The sequence below is a fragment of the Mustela erminea genome, chromosome 3 (assembly GCF_009829155.1).
Source record: "Mustela erminea isolate mMusErm1 chromosome 3, mMusErm1.Pri, whole genome shotgun sequence".
Classification (NCBI taxonomy): Eukaryota; Metazoa; Chordata; class Mammalia; order Carnivora; family Mustelidae; genus Mustela; species Mustela erminea.
In genome coordinates this window covers 98,026,315-98,048,201 of record NC_045616.1, presented here as the reverse complement: position 1 = coordinate 98,048,201, position 21,887 = coordinate 98,026,315, and the positions used below count along the sequence as shown (strand labels likewise).

The 21,887-nt window shown below is 38.5% G+C and overlaps 1 protein-coding gene and 1 long non-coding RNA gene across 4 annotated transcripts in view; one reads left to right on the top strand and one right to left on the bottom strand.

The window, feature by feature from the left end:
• LOC116586637 overlaps positions 1-21,887 on the bottom strand; it is a 228,083-nt gene that overhangs the window by 70,084 nt on the left and 136,112 nt on the right. Inside the window, exons 2-3 of the long non-coding RNA XR_004284092.1 lie at positions 18,966-19,023; positions 17,724-17,806 (exon numbers count right to left, since the gene is read on the bottom strand). This is a non-coding gene — a long non-coding RNA (uncharacterized LOC116586637). The remainder of the gene's footprint in view (positions 1-17,723; positions 17,807-18,965; positions 19,024-21,887) is intronic.
• The window catches only part of CCDC192 (coiled-coil domain containing 192), a 194,650-nt gene that overhangs the window by 151,268 nt on the left and 21,495 nt on the right, over positions 1-21,887 (top strand). The window lies entirely within an intron of this gene.

Below are 21,887 nucleotides of genomic sequence, written 5' to 3'. Positions count from 1 at the left end.
TATAGACACAGTCATTGGCCATGACATAATCAATGAGGAGGAACAATTTAAGTTTCTACAATCAGGCATCTGCTCTGTTGAATGCCCTCTTTAGACTTGCCCTTTTAAAAATTAATGTGATTTTTTTTTTTTTAATTAGACAGGATTATGTTTTTAGGAAAATACCCTCTAACTGGTTTCTGCTAGTTATCGTTTAGGTAATCTTCATGTGCCTAGAGTTGCCAATATGGTAACTTAGATCTGGATGGCTGAGAAAGGTAGGAGATGGAAAGGATTCCATAACTAGGAAGGATTGTAAGGAGGCCTATAGGCTAAATCTTGTTAACCAAAGTGCTTTATTTACTCCTTGAAGTACGGGCCTGTGCTATATGATAGATATTTTGCATTAGTTTCAATCCTTTAACAATTAGGAGATTTCCCATTATAAGCGGGACTTCTAGCTTCCCTGGAAAATCAGGACACCATGGTAATTCTGGGTCTTGAAGTCTTGCCTGCTAGCCTTTTGTTAGAACTGAACAGTTGTAGCCCCCTTAAATGCAGTGAGTGTGCTCCAATGGCCCGTCTCCCATCATTGCTGATGGGCTTACTCAGGTCAGTTCCACACACTGGCCTTACCTTCACAGCTCCTGCTAGAGTCCAAACCATATCTGAGAGGAGATAAAAACCAAAGCTCAGAGAGATCAAAAGACTGATGTTAGCTCTTGGACCTAGTTCTCCCACACAGCTGTTTGTTTATTTGTTTGTTTTCCCATTTTAGAAAGTCTTTGATGAGTATTAGAGTGTTGGCTACTTCTGAAGAGATCAAGTAAGCAGAAAAATACAATCCAGAGCAATATCTATAAGGAATGAAATATCTAGGTAAAAAGTAATGGCACCACAGACAAAATACTATAAAATTTGTAATCCTAGGTTACAAATATATTCTTAAAAGGAGGCCTAATTATTTTCAGGCAATTGGATCATATAATTTTTTTAAAAATTTCTAAACTGCCTTTATTTGGGTTCCAAATGTTAATACACACTCAGAACCACATGGAGAATTAGTGGAATTTAAATTCCCAGGCCCTTTCTTGAGGAGGTCCTGACTTACTAAAGCTATGGTGAAATGCAAGAATTTGCATTTTTGATGAGTATCACAGGTGATTTATTATACTTGTCACAGTAGGAGGTCACTTTCAGATATTCAGTTCTGATCTCAAGCTCCAGACCTTAAGCATGGGGCTCTGTCCTCTTCACTCAGAGAATGGATGTTCACCATGGTCCCTGCATTAGCTTCCTTCTTTTTTTGTGTTCTCTGTGTTGTGGTTTATGAAAGAAAAATCCAAAGAAGATACAACTGACAGAGTAGAGGGATCTGAATGTAATTCACTAAACATAATTGCTCTATTGGAATGTTTTTTCCAGTGACTAGGTTAATGGTTATAGTATCTTCTACCCACTCTATGGACTCTATATGTCTATGGATTCAGCAACTCTTCCTAAAGAAAACTTGCTTTGAATTGAAGAAAATTCAACTCGAACTGAAAAAAAAAAAAAAAAATAGTCCTTTATGAACCAAGTCTACCATGAATTTTTAAAACTTTGATTTAAAACATGAAGTCAACTTGTTTTGTTTCTTCCCTAAAATTTGTATCTTTTACAGGTTTTATACTTTGTCTCCTATGCCTGTTAGACAGATTTTTAATATAACCAAAAAAGCAAAATAAATATTGTTACACAGTAGTTCCCTCCCATGTGACCATGATTTGATTCCACCCAGTTGAACTAGATCTCATATGCTATATTAGAGCAGAATCTACTTAAGCTTATCTTACTCAAAGTAGTTTTAAAGGGAAAAATTCTATATTCAGTCTAAAAAAGGTTAAAAAAAAAAGTGAGGTAAAATATTAGTTTCTTAGAGAGGAAAGGTCACCAAAAAAAGGAATATCTGTCTTCAATTAATCCATACCGAAAGTCTGCAGAAGTAATACCACATTACAGAAGATAACAAGAAAGAAGGGGAATTTCATAGAAGCAGAGCTGAATTCCCAGTAGTCTAGTTTTGAATGTGTAAGTTCAGGTTCTCGGGTTATAAGTGCAAACAATAAAGCAATTCTTGATGTGAAAGCAGGCATATCTAATCAGGCCACTCTTAGAAGAAGAGGTAAGGCCATGGAAGATTTTTAGTATCATTTAATGGAAACCAACCTTATGCATATATGGAATAATACAATTTTCAGAAAGGGGCATATATAATGTTTTCTCTTCTCAGTTTTTCTCCTAAGAATTAACTTGAGAGGATTTTCTCATTCCTTTGTTATCCTTCAACATTTTGCTTTAAAATAGATGTTTTACTTTAGGAAAGCCCTTTAAAAAATTACTTGAGGATGTGAAAATATTTAAGAGTCTTTTTAATGTGTTTTACTTCAAAAGTAACTTTTATAATACTGAAACATAGGTTAATATGCTTCAGAAGGAATTATCTGACATGATTATATCCAGTAATTTAGCCCCTCCTGATATCAAAGGAGAACTTTAAGATACTGGGTAGTACAACAGTAGCGGGTTTTTTTTTTTTTTTTAAAGATTTTATTTATTTATTTGACAGATAGAGATCACAAGGAGGCAGAGAGGCAGGCAGAGAGAAAGAGGGGGAAGCAGGCTCCTGCCGAGCAGAGAGCCCGATGTGGGGCTCGATCCAAGGACCCTGGAATCATGACCTGAGCCGAAGGCAGAGGCTTTAACCCACTGAGCCACCCAGGTGCCCCAACAGTAGCAGTTTTTAAAAGAGGTTTTAAAAAGTTAGTTTCAGCTTTATCATTAACATAGGAACTTAGCAAATGGATACCTTTAAAACAGGCTAAAGAATATTTTAAGGGTCTGAAAGAATTCTTAATGTGGTCCAAATACTAGCTAGTAGAGTAGGAGAGCTGAGTTAGTTAGCAGAATCAGAGTTCCCTATGTACTAGAGGCTTGTTTATAGGTGCAGTAACTTAAGAAAAAAAAAAATGCCCTACTTTAGGCAACATTAAGTAGCCCTGTTTTGCAGGAAGGTTGGTGTGGGGTAGAAGAAGGGAGAAGTAGGATAAACAGGGAGGAGATGGGCACTAACACAGCACAGCAAGTGAGAAAGGTCGCTGGATCCCATGAAGTACGCAGGATATGGAAGGACCAGACTTACAGTGAGGCCCATTTCCAGATGTACATCCCCAGCACTGTCCTACCAGCTCTCAGGCTTGGGGTGGGAGAGAGGGAGAGGGTAGAAGGATGGAGGCCGCTGGGGCCAAAAGGATTCTGGGGTAAATTGTAGCAATTCTGTACTTAGGACAGAACTATGGTTTCTCAACAAGACTTGGGGCTCTGGACCACGTGGGTCACTTCTGAGGAAGACAGACTTGCTCTGTGAGCACGGGTCCCTGACCTCAGTTTTGCCTTCTCTGTGGCGCCTGCTCCGGATTCCAGGGCAGTGATAACATCCAGAGAGTGGGTTTCTTAGAGTGAAGTAGCTTTTTAGGAAGAGAATAAAAATTTAGTAAATGACTCATGAGTCACGGATGTGTTTTGAAGTGGAGTTCCAATGTTATAGAATGCTGGTTATTTTAAACTCCAGATTAAAAGTTAGAATGATGTTTTTATTTTTCTGTTTTGCTTTTTTTTTTTTTTTTTTTTAGAGCATAAGGGTGGTATAGGGGAGACTTCTTTCCCATAAAACAGTTTAAGATGTGGTTTAAGATAGGTTAAAAGAGGGCTAAAAAAGCAACCATCCTAAACTGACATTTGCTTGAGGAGGACAGATGTAGAAGACAAGCAGTGGAAAAATGAAGACACCCAGAAGCAGAGACCCAGGCTCTGCTCTGAGGCTGCTGAATGAGCCTCCATCGGCTCACACAATGTTTGCAGAAGAGGAAATGTTGAGAGACAGTTTCTGGAACAACAGGGCTGACTTAATTATAAAGCTCTAAAGTCAGCAAGCAGAAGGCCTGCTTCCGAATTTAAAGGCATATATATATATATATATATATATATATATATATATATATATATATATATACAACTTCTCAAATGCCACCCATAAATATGAAAGGGGGCTACACATGCCCTCCCACCACAGATAAATAAAGAAAGAAAAAAGAAAAAGGATCAATGAGATGAAGGAGAACTCGGCTACTGTCCATGCAAACCCAGTCATCCAGCAAGAGACCCTGCAGATTCAGAGCTCATCTGTGAGCTTGAAGATCCGGGCTTGATCATAATCTTCTATTACCAGACTCATTGTGTGCAGTGTTTCCACAAATGTAAGTTCTCAAAAGAACTTGCACATTTGTCTTTGAATATTTGCCCAGATATCATGAATGTGTGAACATTCCATAGGAAATGCAATGAGCATAATAAGGAGGAAGGGGCTCTAAATTCCAGGTGGGATGATAGGTGTCCTGAGTGGTTAACCTCAGTCAAGTCCGTGTTTCTGTTGATGCTCAAGTAGTAGCCTCAGATCCCCAGAGAAAAGTGTCCAGCCAGATCCAAAAAGCACCTGCATCAGTGGCAGTTTATCCATTATTTGATAGAGACATTTTAACATTTGTCTTGAATATCTCATTCTCAGGAGGGAGAACAGAAAATGAAAAACAGGGATCTGAATCCCAGCTCTGCTAATCCCAATAGTTCGGCTGTGCCCCCGTTTCCTCATTGCTCTAAAACTGGAATAACATTGTTAAGAGTTTGTTGGGAAAAAAACAGATGGAAACTTCCACGCCACTTCCTTTTCCCAGAGGCATCTCTTCTTCTTAGAGATGCTACACCCATAAAGCCATGTGGCTTATTTCAGTTCATCCTAAACTCAGATGTACAGGTAAAATGGAGTAATGTTTATTCTATTAGTTACAAGAGAGTCCCTAAGGCTGGTCCAGTTTCAAGGGGAGGGAAATTAGATTCTACATCTTGATAGGAGGTGGTAGCCAGTTTGCATTCCAGAAGAGTACATGAGATGGGATATATTGCCTTGGCCATCTTTGGGAAGGATGGTCATCCACATGTGGCTGGCTGCATAACCCAATTTTGAAGGTCCAAAGCAGAGTAGAGTCTGCTCCTATTTTCTTTGTAACAAATTCCAGTTATTCCTCAGACCGATAAATACTTAGAGTGGATGAGTACAAAGGATTTGGGATTCAGGAAGACAAAAGAGAAACACATATTACGTATCGTAAAACATTCTCATAAGTGCACCAGAGACTCAGATAAACAGATAAGAATCCTGAGCCTGGGCCTCATGGACATAATTGCTTGGCCTCCTACAGGCTTAAATACCAAGTAAGAGAAACAGAGCAAACTCTTTTATTTAACTGGGCTTCCTTTCAAATTATTTTTTATTAAAGCAGTATGTGCCATAAGAGATGCTGCTGCTGCGTGGCTCAGGTCTTACTGAATAGCTGGTGTCTCTTCTGCAAAAGGACTGATTCGAGAAAAACACTTTAACTACCGGATTCAGGATAAAATGTTTTTCTCAAGACAATATACAGTTTGGTTAAAAACATGAGTCTTATATAGGCTATTTTTTAAGCAGAAATATGAATTAATCTAAACAATTAGACAGGATTATCATCAATTTTATTTCACACCATAAAACTAAGCATATACTTGGGGCAGACGAAAAACAGATTCCTTGTTTTCATGAAGCTTACGTAGTGCTTGCTACTCATTCCATGTTGTTTCACTGGACTGCTCCTCAAGAAATTAAACTGTTTCGTTAAATTATAGCATTGCTAGGTAATGGCATGAAAAATCACTCCATTCCAGGGGCGCCTGGGCGGCTCCGTCGATTAAGTGTCTGCCTTGAGCTCAGGTCATGATCCCAGGATCCTGGGATTGAGTCCCACATTGGGCTCCCTACTCCCTACTGTTTCTCCCTCTGCTCCTCCCCCACTGCTCCTGCTCTTTCCCTCTCCTAGATAGATAAACAAAAACTTAAAACAACAAAAAATAGTTCCATTCCAAATGGCAAAAAATCAATCATTTCAAAAACTGAAATGGCATGAACAATCATTAGTAATCCACAGTTCTTCTAGATAGACGTAAGGCAAAGGAGGAGGGCCTAGGAGTTTGGTGCCAAACCTGTGTCTCTTTTTCATTTTTATGAATGATTAGTAAAAGTTTTTGCTGATGAGAAAAATATATACATGAGGTGCCAGACACCTTATAAAACTAGATTCACATCCCTATTGAATTTGATTGATTAGAAAAGTAAACAAATATAAACAGTCTGGAAACTAAAAGATAAATCAGAGACATTAGTTTAGATATGAAAAGCAAACACAATTAAAAATAAAACCAAAAATAATTCAATGATGATGGACTGAGAAAAAAGAAGGAGGTTGTTTCTACACTAGCTTTAAAGAAAGCCTAAGAGATGTCAAGAATCCCTCTCATGCTCACTTTTTCACCTTTTATCAATCCCCAACACACACAATTTAAAAAAAAATTTTTATTTATTTATTTGACAGACCGAGATCACAAGGAGGCAGAGAGGCAGGCAGAGAGGAGGAAGCAGGCTCCTTGCTGAAGCAGAGAGCCCGATGTGGGGCTTGATCCCAGGACCCCGGGATCATGACCTGAGCCAAAGGCAGAGGCTTTAACCCACTGAGCCACCCAGGTGTCCCAACACACACAATTTTGATGGTTCATCTCAAACCCCACCACACTGGAGTGATTGCAACATTCTAGTCCTATTTTAACTTGGTTCCTCCCTGACCTGTAGTCCTAATCAAATGCTTCCTATTTTCACCTGTGATTGTGCTCTATTCTCTATCATTACCTAATTGTCCTATTTGTAAGCTTTGTCAAACCAACCCCAGTAACCCAAGTTAGGAGTCTACCTACAGTAGTCGTTCAAGCACAGAGCCAGAGGAGCAGTGAGCAACCTCGTTTTCTCAACATGGAAATGTGCCAAGTGGAATGAGGCATAGATGAGAGAGTATCAGGGTAATAAGCTGGATGAAACGTATGAGCTTTCTTCAAGGTATTCTTTTTATAAAGGTCCTTGGAGCAAATTTCTGCACCAAGACCAAAGTTGAAAGTGGGCAACACTAACCAGGTACCATCCCCAACCTTGGTCCAGCAAAAATAAATAAAAATCAGTTTTTCCTGACCTCCCTGCACACACACACATCTTATTTAGGGAGATGGAGGCCTGTGGCTCCATCACAGATAGTAAATGGTCTTAAATGGTTTAGGCAAAGTGGTCAAGGAGCTGGCAGGGAATTCACTCTTCAACTGAGTCAAGACTTAGTGTAGAGGAGGAAAACCTATTTCTCTATCCTCTTGGGTTCTGTAATTGGAGCCTGTAAATTAAACTGAAATAAGACAATGAGCAGGAGAAAAGCATACAAATATATTTGATGTTAATATTTTTATATGACACAGAGCTTCACAGGAAAGAAGTGAAAACCTCAAAGCATGGTTAGTCCTGAGAGCTCAGACACCATTTTAACAAAGGGTGATATGCTGGAGACAAAGAACAAAGGGTTGGGCTTTTAGAAGGAGTCAGTTGTGGAAAGGTAAACATATAGGGAAAAATTAATGAAGGATTGGGGTCATTTAGCAAGGTTTGTTTGTACAGATTCCGCTCAGCATCAACTCTGTATTTCTAGTGATAAGGATGGCACAAGGAAGGTACCTTTCTCGTGGGAAATTTTTGCTCTGCTCTGAGGGAGAAAGGGGGAGGGGACAACGTCCTTCCTGTCTCTGCTGTTTCTCAACTTCCTTCAGCTCCAAATAACCAACATGCCAAAGCAGCATATTTTGGGGTAGCGTGTTCTGATCTCCTTCACTGGCCACCCATTAGAACCTGGAAAGTTCTGTTCCTCAGTCTGCAACTTTCAAGAGTGTTTTTCAAAGAAGGATTCGGGACCCTTGGCATCCAAATTACTTTGGATGAGAGACACAAATGCAAAATCGTGGGCCTACCTCAGACCTATTAAATTAGAATATCTGGGGTGGGCCTGGAATCCACTTGTTTAACAAGATTCCAAGCAATTCTCAGATTTGGTGTTTTTCCATGCACAGGATAAATGGCGAGAGCTGTGTGTCGCCTCCTTTTGAGATCGCGTGTGTTCCAGAGTCCACTACAGCCCTCACTAACCCTGTTCGCTCACTCACATTTACCTCACTAGCCCATACAGGAATTTGTATTTTCAACCCATGCTGGAGAGCCTTCTGGGTTTTGTGGCGAGGGAAGACCAGCAGCCTCTGATAAATCTGAGAGATGTTTCTGAAAACCTCTTCTGCCTAGTTTACTTCAGTTCAGAAAATTCAGAAAACAAAACAAAACAAAATCCCAAATTAGAAACATAGGGACTCTAATATGGCAGATAGCTTCATTTATCCTCCTGGGACTTGAGGAAAGCTTATGGCCCTTCTCTCTACACCAAACTGCTGTCAGGAAACTCAGAACTGATTCCCAGTGCCTTATCCCTGTTTCATGGTTAGAACAAGGGGATCAATACAAATTGTCTTTATGTTACTTCTACAACTGCTCAGAAGTCATGGCGGATTTTAAGAGGCAAGTTTAGGACAGTTTACCAGGACCATGTTCTTTCTGACCCTTAGGAAACAGAGGTCAGGGGAAAATGTTATAGGAGTGAGAGAACGGTAACACTGTTTGAAAGTTAATGGTAGTCCACTTTAAATCAAAGACCCATGAAACTGTTACATACATCCAAAAAATCAGAGCATATTTAGATAAGCATTCTTACATATAAGCTGATAAGTCTTATCTCCACTAAAAATATAGTACTTAAAAACTATTTCATTAATAATATTAACCAAATTTTTAAGATAAAAGTAACTCATAATCTCATTGTCCCAACAAAATATTATTTCTTCATATTAGCTCTTTCTAAATAAAATGTTATATTCATACATAGTTTTATAATTTAAGTGCTGTATTATATATTCTGTTACTTTAATAAGATCTTTCAAACTTCAGTACTATGGGGATCCCCAATTTGGAAAATAAGTTATATATACAAAAGAATAATTGCTGAGGGATGTGAATCTTTCTTTTAACCATAACTGAAAAGTCTAGCAACAGTAGGAAGCTATAAAACAGTATTTTCCATTCTTGAATCTTGGTCCCGACATTGACAACATATTTGTTAAAAAAAAAAAAAAGAAAAAAAAACAACTTCCTGCCCTCATTCAAATAGTTTAGTAAATGCTCTTCAAATGACTGTCATAAGTACTGCTTACTTGATCGTTAATGCCATTTCCGAATGCCTCCTATGTCTATGCGTTTGTAGAACAAACATCATACTTGGCCATGAAAGTATTGTTGGACTGGTCGTCAAGAGAGCATTCAACACTCTGCATGACTATAAAGAGAAAAGTAAATACCCACAAAAATTTCTGCTTGCCATGGCTGTGAACAATTTTCTGGGTCTGTGTGGCATTGCAGAGAGAAGTATAAATGATGACACCAGTTGTTCTGGGTGGGCAGAGCCTATGAAATACCCTAGTGCCTCAGGGTACTAGGTACCGATTATTGGCTCATCGGTCAAGACACATGTGGTTGCAAGTATCAGGAACCCAAATTAAACTTGTTTAAACCAAAAAGAGCAAGTGTAGACTTTTATAATAAAAATCTCAAGCATGGCTAGGTCTAGATGCGTGGATAATCTCAGCGGGATCCGGGACTCTGTCCCTGTCTTTCCATCCTGCTTTCCTCTATAGTGGGTTCATTCCCCACTTGCTGGACTGAGGTGGACACCAGCAAGTAGCTTCCCACTTGCAATGCATATGCTTAGCACCCCCCATCAGACAAGAACTCCTTTCTTAGAGCCGTCTCACCAAAGTTCTGCAATTCACTCTCTCGGGGAAATTTTTTAAGTAGATTGTTACAATTGGATAATGTGAAGTTTTAGATGGGTATGCTTGGTCTACATGGGCACCATGGAGCCTTTAACAAGGTCATCTGCACCCGAATTATATGGCCTGAGAGCAGAAAAGGGGAAATCACCCAAACAAAGTTAAGCTGGTTTTACTAATAATAGTAGCACTAATAGGAACGAACAAAAATAGCTATACACTGCAAATAGACATGATAAAAAACTTGGTCTCAAGTTCTGTCTTACCGTACCATATTTAAACCAATAGTTTTTAAGAGAAATAAAATCCAGGGAAATGAAAACTTCTACCGAAAATGATTTTGCTCTAAGATGGCAACCAGTTAGTAACATTAAATTTAACACCTACCTGCCTATGATATTCTAATCCTAAACCCTGGAACCTGTGGATATGTTACTTTCCAGGGCAAAAGGGACTCTGCATATGCAATTAATATTAAGGACCTTGCAATGTGGGGATTATCCTGGATGATCCAGGTGGGGCCTCAGGACACAACTCCTTAAAAACATAGTACCTTGCCTGGCTGTGGTCAGAGGGAAACATGATCATGAGGAAGGGTCAGAGAGATTTAACATAAATGGCATTAAAGATATAGAATGGGAATCAGGAGCCAAGGAATGTGGACAGCCTCTGGAAAATGGAAAATGTGAGAAACAGATTCTCTTCTGTAGCTTCCAAGAAGGAACACAGACTGTCCACCACTGTGATTTTAGCTCAAGAGACCTATGTTGGTCTTCTGACCTCCAGAATGGTAAGAGTAAATTCGTCTTGTTTAAGCTGCTGTTTGTGGCATTTTGTTAGGCAGCAGCAAAAAATTCTCACAATTATTCTGGCACTTAGGATGCAATCAGTTCATACCACTTGGAATAGCTCAGACTGAAGAGCCCCATTTGGGCAGAGGCATTTTTTGCTCACTGAACATGCATGTGTCACCCACCTTCCCCAGCTCTGTGCAGGTGGGTAGGGTCATATGATTTCCAACTTAAGTAACACAGATCGCATCTCAGGCTGAGACAATGAAATGCCCCTGCTCTTCCCCTGCCCAGCTCTTTAGTTCTCTGCCTGGGAAAACTGGAAGGCTCTTGAAGAAATGGTAGTGTCCTAAGATACAAACATCCTGCCTGGATCCCTGAGAGTCTGCTGAAAAGGAGCTGCCTGGAGAACTGCTTGCAACAGATTGTGCATGAGTGAAAAATAAATTTTTGTATTTTAAGCTACTGACATTTCCAGGTTTATTTGTTCCTATAGACTAATCAAGACTACCCTGACTGGTATACTTAATCAGAATAAAGCTATCTCAGGAGACAAAGGAACCAACCAATCTAGCTCAATAGGGAAACTACTTTGCAATTCCCTCTCTTATTAACCTATTAAGTTGTATCATTTATGCTTCAATTTCTCTGTATGTACAACTGGGATATGGGTAATTTATACAGCACTTGGGAAAATAGTCAATATTCTATAAATGACTATTCCTTTCATTTGTGTTGTTTTCATCATACAGTAATGAATTTTAATTTAGAAAATAGAAAGGAATTTTGTGTTTTGTTAAGTAAGAAACAACAGTCTTGTTTTTCTGTCATTGATTGATAATGATAATGGAGATTCTACACTTTCAGTGTTAAGTTTGTATGATGGAGATTTATATTTATGGGATGAAAATTGCTGCTTTCTATCAATATTTTACATTTAAGATATCTGCCAAGATACCAATGAATTTTAGCTGAACTGTGTGCTTATGGCCATCTAGAAGTATAACTGACAAGGAAAAGTAAACTCATAGTCTGAAATGCTTTCCTAAGACAACCGGAATGCAAAACAAGTAAACCTGAAATCAGTCCATTTTAAACAGACAAATGGCTTAATATTTTCCATTTAATCATCCAGAGTGATAATAACAGCTCAAGAAGAGCCAGAGATTACCCAGTTCCTCTTGCTCATTTGATAGAAGACAAAACTGAGGATTATTAGTTTATGCCAGTAACCAATAGGGACAGGAAATTCAGAAAGTAGCTATATTGTTAAGGCTAATCTCGATTTAGAGAACCAAAACTAACATCTTTTTAATTGTAATAAAATACATGCAATATAAAAATTCACCATTTCCACCATTTTCATGTGTATAATTTGGTCCATTACTTATTAGCATTATAATGTAGCTAGCTAGCATTACTGCCATCCATCTCCAGAACTTTTCCCTCATCCCAAACCGAAACTCTGTGCCCATGAATTGTTCCCTCCCCTCCCCCAGCCCTCAGTAACTAGATTCTGCTTTCTGTCCCTATAACTGCGACACTTCTAGGTACCTCTTCTAAATGGACTCAATCATTGTTCTTCCTTTTGTGACTGGCCTATTTCTCTAAGCAAAGTATCTTCAGAGTTCATCTGTGTTGGAATATGTGTCAGGATTTCCTTCCTTTTTAAGGCCAAGTAATCATATATCGGAAGCATGTACCACATTTATTCAGCCCTTCATCTGCCCATGGACTTTAGGCTTGTTTCCATGTTTTGGCTATCACGAATATAGCTAGCAGCATTCTCTGTGACCATTGGTGTATAAATATTTGTTGAGTTTTTCCTTTAATTTTTTGGGGGTGGGTATACATGTAAAAGGGCAGTTGCTGGGATCATATGGTAATTTTATTTTTCGTTTGTTGCGGAATTGCCACACCATTTTCTGCAGATGCTGTACCATCTTACATTCCCACCAACAATGTGCAAGTGTTGATTTCCCCATATCCTTGCCAACATTTGGTATTCTCTGGGATTTGGGGGGTGTGGGTGGTTTTCTTTTGTTTCATAGTAGCCATCTTAATGGGTATGAAATGTTACCTTATTGTGTGTGTGTGTGTGTGTGTGTGTGTGTGTGTGTGTGTCACTTGTTTTCTGAATTTGAAAACATCTGACTTCCTGCTTACAAGAGGAATCACACCAATGAACAATGTCGAACTAACCCACAAGTTAGCTTTGTAATCCTTTTAAAGCAACACAAGTAAATAATTCATTTATATAGGGGCAAAATTTTTTCAAATTTTCTCTTTTAGAACAAACTGAAATGTTTCATTTACCTTAAAGCCTTAGATTTAGATTATAAATTTGTCTCAAGTCATTCACATCAAAAAGCTTTTTTGCACATTATAATTTTTTAGTCAGTGTAATTCAGTGTTAATATCACAGAATTTTTAGATACATCACAAAATCTTTCAATTATTTTTTCTTGAAAGAATTAGATAATTAGATGTTAGTCTAACACCTATTTAAAATTTTTACTTTAAATTGGCTCTATCTTAATCAGCTACTTCAAATAATTAAATATTTAACCTCAATTTTACTTCAAGAGGTTTCAAGTTTCCATTAAGTATACTAGCAGCAGCTAAAACTTGTAGGCAAAACATGAAAAAAAAGTAAGTCACCAAAAATTTTTGGTATTGTGGTGACTCTTCACTAAATGGCGCAACCAAGGAAACCTGTAATAATCCTTATCCCCTTTGTAATCAACTGAGTCAATACGAAATGACAGGTGAGATACTTGGTTCAGTAGCCCACAGCATTCTGCCCTTCTAGACACAATAGCAACAGTGTATAAACTCTGCCGATATGGCAGCTAGACTGTAATAAACAGGAAGTATATTTGTGAAGGAATGTAGGTGCTTATTGTTTACTCAGGGTTGGTGCTTTCTAAGAATATGTTCCCAATTCAGAGTGGCTTAATGCCATCACTTTGTTCTTCTGCAGAAGAGTCATGCCATCTGATGCATCTTCCACACATACTCATAGCTTGTTCATCTCTAGGACAGCAAACTTTATGGTTCTTTCTCAGGACCAATGATTTTTTTTTTTAAAAGAAGGAAATATTTAAAATGCAGTAATAGTCTAAGATCAGTAATTTCCCCTGGTAATGTAATTTGAGAGCTCTTTGACTTGGGCCAGATCAGGTTTTCCCTTTAGAACTTAAAGGTCTAAAGGTTTCTACTAAGAACTAAATGAAATAAAGTTTATATGAAGATGTTTTTCTACATCTGAATTTTTACAGAAGTATTAGGAACGATTACTTATGAGCTAACATTATCATTCATTCTTGTCTCATCTTTCACCTTCCCAAAACAGAATAAAAACTCCAAATAAATTAGAACAGAAATAAATTTTAATAATACTTCTCCCTGATAAAAGTACATTAGTGCTATCATATTACTTGCTCAAGGAAAACTTAGAGCTGTTATTACTGGTTTTTTTTTTTATTTGAATTTTTGTAGCAGTAGTAAAGTGTTTTGAAATATCCTGATATAATTTCTAGTCTTAGTAACTTGTTTTTACTTTTATTTCTCCTCGAATTTCCTTTTGCCATTAAGTGTAGACCTTGAGACTAAGATTTACTCCTTAGAATAGGGCAGGGCAGAGTACCAACTGTATAGTACAAAGAATAATTGTTTAACTTTGGCATTCAAACTGAGATTTTTTAAATCCATAAGAAGATAATAGTTTTGAAAATCAGGGTTCAAAAAGGGTCATTATCTCAGATTCTCAAAATCATATTCTTTCATAGGTTGATTCATATGAAGCTTCTAATATTCAAGCATTTTTTACCAATAAGAATGGAAACCTATTATTACTCTTCCTATATCCTACAACATATTTTAAGAACACAAGCTTGGAGAGATGGCTCAAGACAATACCCTAGAAAAGGAAAGGATATTAAGTGGGGTGACATAAAGAAAATTCTTAATTTACTGTCCCTGGGGGGGAAGAGCCAAAGAGAGAAGAAAAAGAAAAAAATGTGAAGACAGACACAAGGTCAAATCTCTAGGAGAAAGCAATAGGCAGTAGTATAAACACCCTGTTAAACGGGGGCAGATTCACTGCTTTACCACATAGCCTGAGCAGTGTGCCCTCCAAGATACCCCATGCTGAAAGGCCAGAAGTGGGAATACTTCTGATCCCCTATGCCTTAGATATTAGCCAAGGAAATAACAGGAATTCCTTTGCGCCCCCATCTGGGATGAGGAGTCAGGGGCAAAAGAGTGGAGACTCAAAGAGGGCTAGGGTTGGGGCAAGAAGACAGTTTTGACATTTAGAGAAGAAACCAGGGAATAGGTCCCGTCCAATGGCCAGTTCCATTGTAACATCTGAAAAGCAGGGAAAACCAGCTGTATCTCAGACACCAATCAGCTATGGACTCAGGAGAGCACTGGGACAACAGTGATCACTGCAACACTGTACAAGTATCAGGCAGCTTTCTGTCAAACCACAGCAGTATGGTAGTCATAACGGCAAAGTATGGAAGAAGAAGGTGAGAAGACCCCAGAACTGACCTCACTCCTACAGGGACAGAGAGATGACTATTTTCAACTGCAAGGAAATAGCAACCCTGAGTGGGCAAAATGAGGTTCACTATTTTTCCCTGGCTCCCAAGTGAAAATAAGAGATCAATAAAAACAAGACATCAATTAAATTTTGAGGCATACCATGCCAGACATGAATAAATATGTTCTTCAAGATGTGCTGCATTTAGGAAACATTTTTTTTCCTATTTTTATCCTATATGCAACTTTTTAATTTGCTGTCTTCTTTGTAGACTTCTATGCCCTTCATATTCAATGGTCCCAATCTCAACAGCTATAAATGCTGGAAAGCTAAACAATTTGTCCGTCATCATAGGGCCGGTTAGTGAAAGAACTATAAACTGCACTGTCATTTTTGACACTAGACCAAGAGTGCTTTCTAATAAACAGAGGGTTTTGTTGTTTTGTTTTGTTTGTTTTTTAAGTTTTAGTTATAAAGTGCAAAGATGATGATACACTGAAGTTCACTGAGCTAATGATAAATGGCTTCTTTTTTTTTTTATTTTTCTGGTCAAGAGAGACAAATAGAAAAATTCAAGATTTGATTAAATGGCTTATATATATTATTTCACTTCTCAGAGAAGAACAGAATCTCAATTCTGGTCTGTTTTTTTACTACGTCTCCTGTGAAAAAGCATCAGTATAAGGATCAAATTTCAGTATTTTCAGACTGTGCTCATTTTAATTTGGCACAGTTTCCTTCCTTCTGCTATGTCTGCCAAGGCAAGCACCTGTGTGAAAGAGACATGTCAAACAGAACAAACAGGGGGAGTGATTGAGTCTAAGAAGATGGAGACAATCAGAATGTATTACAAAGAGTTGACCTTCCTGAATCTCCACAGCCTCAAGGTGATTTCAGATCTCTAGCTTCTCCCTGAAGCTAGAGGCAAGACCCTTCCTGTCTTGTTTGTACATCTGCAAAATTACATATGCCTATTTTGCTTTCAAGGTGATATACTGTAAAATTCTCTATCTACCTTTAAGCCCCATCACTATGAAGTGGGTCCCTAGAAGCCTTTGGCATCCTCATGTAAGAGAAAATTCAAAAGCTCAACAGACAAGAACGAGTGGCAACATTTGATTTTGGCTTCCTAAGTAATTAAGAAGAATTCACGATCAAATGGACCAATGCTGTACCTTTCTCAGATTTGCTGGTTAATGTAACCGTCTTCATTAGCAAGTAAGTGGTGCAGAATGAAACAGTATAAAAGGAAACTTCCAGCTATGCTTCTAAAGGGTTGGGTGTGTAATAGGGAAATCCAGACAACAATAAGCTCCCAGAGTTGAACGAGTGATTGTTCGGAACTGAATAAATATACAGGAGTTTAAATAATTGTATGTAGCACAGTTGCCCCAATCATTCCCATTGTTTTGCCATTGTAGCAAACATGGGGATTTTTGTTCCCATGCCGGAGCATGGAAAGGTAGTGTCCAGTAGTAAACAGTGGACCACTGACTATCCAGATCACAGTATTTCACATGACCCCATATGCAGGCTAACAGCAGTGTTCTGCCAAAGTATAATCCATGGGGAATAGGCCTTTGAGGTTGTTTAAAAGTGGCAGGCTGTGAGAGAGAAGTCTATTTCCTTTCTTGGAGCCTAATTTAGCTGGAAAATGAAGATAGAATATGAGTTTCCTGTAGCTTCATGCATTGTGTAATTTTATTAGACGTAAACAAACTTGCTCTGAATGACTTATAGTAGCCCACTGAGATATTTACTTTAATGTAAAATGTGACCTTCAAACTATATATAGCACATCATCCAACAAGAACACAAAATAGCTCCCCACAATGCCCCTTTACAACCAGTCGCATCATCAAATCCTAGAACGGAGACTGCTTTCTTAAATTTCACAAGGCGAACAGTGCGTCCCAAAATATTGCGAAGACGTCAAACCACATTTGCGGAACATGACTGTGGGCCACGTAGGTGTTCAAGTCCTGGAGGTAAGAAGCCAGGTGATACCCCGTCTCTGTCCCCAAGTAGTTTACAAGCCAGAGGAGGAACGCAGATGGAGATACGCAAATACTAATAATCATGCACCATGTTCTGAAGTGTGAAGGAAAACTGGGCAACAAACCTGCTGCCGTTATTTAAACCTGGGAAATCCTCATGATTCTAGAGATGGTGCCGTTTATTTGTCATCGAAATGGACATATCCTATACCCTCTCCCATAAAGTGATCACGGGAAGCTAAATGCACACACATATATGGTATTCCTCTCAGCACAAGTTGGTATGCTCCATAACTTGTATGTATTGATTGACAGATACTCATAGAGAGACTTTTTTCTTCTAGGGCCACAGAGGGGATGACCACATAGAGTACAAGCGAGAGAGAGGGAAAGAAGTGATACCACAATTCCCTATTTTTGCCTCATGTTAAGCCTTTTACCCATTTATTTTAACCACTAGACCCACTTAACCCCCAGCCCCCACCATCTCCTGCCAATAAAAGTTTTTGTCAGGGAACAAGGAAACATCAAGCAAAGAATGCTACTCACATATGGTGGTATCTTCTGACTGCTCTTCCAGTAAAACAGAAGACCGGCATCCTCATCGTAACAACAGATGTATTGTTGTTTTCCTATTATCGCCAATGAGAACAAGTTCATGGGGTTAGAGGGGAAGAAAAGTTGTACTTTACTCTTTTTTTTTCCTTTTAAGTATGATATTTAAAGTTTATACCAAAGAGATGGTGGAATTTAAAGCATTCCAGGTAGCCAAGGGCTTCTGCCTTTACAGAAAGCTTGGGAGAAAACTGGCCCCCCTCTTATCTTGATTGGATTCCTTTGGGTGATAAGAAGGTGTTCAGTGGAGACACCTGGGGATTATTCAGGAAGAGGGACTCGTGACTTTCTGTTTAGATTTTTATAAACAGGTGACATTTCTGCTACAGTTCCTTCTCTTCCATTCACCTCTCAATGAGTTCCACAATGCTTGCAATGAGACTTCTTAAAGTTTGCTATGTGGTACCATCTCACTGGGTTTACATCTATCCATGACCAGCTCCTGACTGCTTTTCCTGTCACCTCATTACTTAAGGCGGTGGTTGCAATCTAAAAATAAATTAAAATTGACTACAGCTATGTTTTGCATGTAGCCCTGATCAGCACCATGTCCTTTCACCAAAACTTACACTATCCAAAAGCTCTTCCACAGTCTGTTAATACGTTCCCACGGTGTTCAGCAGAGGCAGAAATGTTGTGCTTTATGTGTGAATTTTCCAGAGGTATCATGACAAGATCAGTGGTTTTGGAGTCAAAGAGATTTAAATTTGAAGTCCAGCTGAGTAATTTTCTGCTATACTGTGGAGCAATTCTCTAAAAGCAGTATGAGGATGCCTATCTCACAGACCAAGAAAATGAAGCCCAGAGCAGTACTTTACTCCAGGATACATAATAAACAAATGGCCCAGGGAGAATTCAAATGCAGATATCATTTTAACATATTTCCTTTAAAGTTGGGTCTGCACCTCACTGGAGCTTGAATGCCCCACTCATTTGGATGACTATCTGTAATAAGCCTACATTTACCTCTTTAAAAAAAATTTTTTTTTTTAATTTAACAGAGATAACAAGTGGGCAGAGAGGCAGGCAGAGAGGGGTGGGGGGGGGGGGGGGAAGCAGGCTCCCTGCCAAGCAGAGAGCCCAATGAGGGGCTCGATCCCAGGACCCTGAGATCATGATCTGAGCTGAAGGCAGAGGCTTAACCCACTGAGCCACCCAGGCACCCCCTACATTTACCTCTTAACTGTTGGCCATCTTGGTAACTGCATAGTTGTACATCTTGAGGCCTCCCTGACTGCAGAAGAAAAAGAAAACATCCTGAGCACACTGGAAAAAAGATTTTCAGGTTCACTTCTACCTAGACTGCTGCTTTCTCTAAGTAATTTGATGAGATCAGATTTTGAAATCCAGCTGTAGTTACTGTAGTTAATCTGATGTGGAGATTGTCTATTTTGGAGAGTTGTAAAATATATGACTTTAGATCCCCTGGAGACACAGAGGAAGGAGCTGTATAAGAATTTTCTCCTAGACATCTCTGAAGATCTTAGGAGTCATTTAAAAGAATAGGCCTTTTAGATTGAGATCTACTGTCAACTTCCTGAGATAAAACCAGATGAATTGCCTGAAGACTAGACAGTTCTTCCAACCAATAGCTCAGGCATAATAGGACATTTGCTGGAGGGCAAAATGGAGTTCATATGCTTAGTAAGACCCAACCTTCTTAAATCCTTCACTTATCCCAGCTTGAGGAAGGTGGAAAAAGCAATCAAGAATAGGGCTGAGGGAATACATACCTACCACCAACATGACACTTGAGGGTTTTTTTTTTTTTTACTTGAAGTACAGCTGACATAAAATGTTGTATTAGTTTCAGGTGTACAACATAGTGATTGGACAACAGTTTCAATCTGTTTTAACCTGTACTTTATGATGTGTTTGTATGAATGTGGAGAGAGATTGGAGAAGGTAAGACCATACAACAAGTGGAGGGGGTAGAATTATTATAATTTAATATATGTTCCCAAACCAAAATAACTGCCCCTTGGAAATTACAGCAGGAAGAACAAGTAGGAGGGAAGACTGATTTAGTGATAATGAATGTCATGGAGGAAACAAGTTTCACATTTTTTGGATCTAGAGAGCTGATTGGTTCAGGATGTTTATAATTGGAGAAACGCACATCCTTGCTTAATAAATCTTGCCTTGCAGAACCACAGATGGAAATTTCTTCTATACTGTCTATCCTGACTAGTATAGCTCTACAATCTCTTATCAAATATGCTTCAGAAGGTTGAATTTTTCAAATTTGAAAGGTACTCCCTATAGGGACAATATTCCATAATCAAATATATTCAAATAATATTTACACTGAATGGGTTATATAATGCTATAAATAGCTTCCCATCAGCTCAAATCAGATTCTGCTGCCAAATGAATTCAGATCAGGTCAGGTCAGATTTTGCCACCAGATGAGCTATGAAAAACTTTCTTTTTCCAGAACTTTTAGGATTTCGGAAATAGAGCTACAGGATTGTGAACCTATACAAACGGAAACTTCTATCTGAGCATTCTACTAGATGGAAACATCTATTTTCATCTATCAATTTATAGAAAGATGGGAAACTTTAATTCAGGGAATATGCTTAGAAAACGTAGGTAGACAATAACAGTAATACAGTTAACATTTCTTTAGCAAATATTATGTGACAGGCATTATCTTAAGAGCTTGACATGAATTAACCTACCTAAGTCTCTTACAGTTCTATGAGGTACAATACTGATGTATTGATAGACCTAGTTACAGATGAAGAAACTGAAGCACAGACTTAGTAATTCTGTCATGTTCACACAGCAAGGTGATTGGAAGGGCCCTGGTTTGAACACAGATTTCTCTTTTCCATGAATCTTAATACTCTAGTGTTAAGTTCTACAGAAAGAGAACAGTTCTTATATATCATTCTACTCACATTCCTCTTGACTATAGGAAACTAAGGCACATATAGTACACGTACAGTTACTTCAATACTTCTTAGGATGCTTGCTTTCATCACGGCGTGTGTTTGGTATTGGAGAACATTTGCAATTCTTTGCCTTGCAACTGAGACAATTAAGAGAGTGCTGACACAAACACGATTATTATGACTAACAGAAGAAGAACTGAGCAATTATATTTTCCCTTTCAGGGTAGACTAGTTTCTAGTCACTGTTTTATCCTTAAGATCTAACTAAGAGGTATGTGTATAATGGGCACTTTGTGGGATGAATGAATGTATCCACATTTCCAAAACAAGTAAGTCCCATTCAGAAATGCTCATTTATAGTATTCCATTTGTTTAGACTTCTCTCTTAATTGATGTTAATCCATTAGAATTTTGTATGAAATCAAACTTATATGTTAATCTGTTTTTGTATAAAAGTATAGCCTTGATAGAAGGGTGTTTAAGAACTTTGCATTTGGTTGACTATGATTGTACTCTTCTCTTCCAACTCCTAGCCATGCTTATACATATATACATATATAATGTACATATGCACATGGAATGTGTGACACATCCAGATAGGATCAGGACTTATTCAACCAGCACTTGGAAAATGATGCTGCCTATCCAGTCTTACCACTCCAGATGCTTGATTGCTATAGTCACATGCTTCCACCTGGTTCCCATGACTATCTCTAATACTATCTAAAGGGTTCTTTGACTCAGAATGTTGTAAAGATGAAAGGTTGGGAAGGCCTAAAGCCATACAATGGAACACACTCTACACAGTTTTCTAAAGTTACCTTGAGCAAAGTATGTAGTTCTTATGTTAATTTCCAATCCTATTCATTAAGGAATTTGTGGATAAGGAAACAACTCCTTCCTGCTTCTGTCCATACTTTGCATCATTACCATTGATCCGCAAGATCCACTCTTCTTTCCAATCCCTTGCACTGTCCCAGTTTCAGACTGTATATGGTAGCGCCACTTTCTTATACTATACACAAAGCATAGAATTCTTAGCTTCTCTATCTGCAGTTTTACAGAGTTCTTCCTTGAGACAGAGTCTTTGTCACTAGGATTTTATAGCAAATTCTACTTTGTTACTACCTAATACAGTGCCGAGACTTTAAAGAATCATTCTGAGAAAGGAACTGAGGGTTTTGGAGGGGAAGGGGCT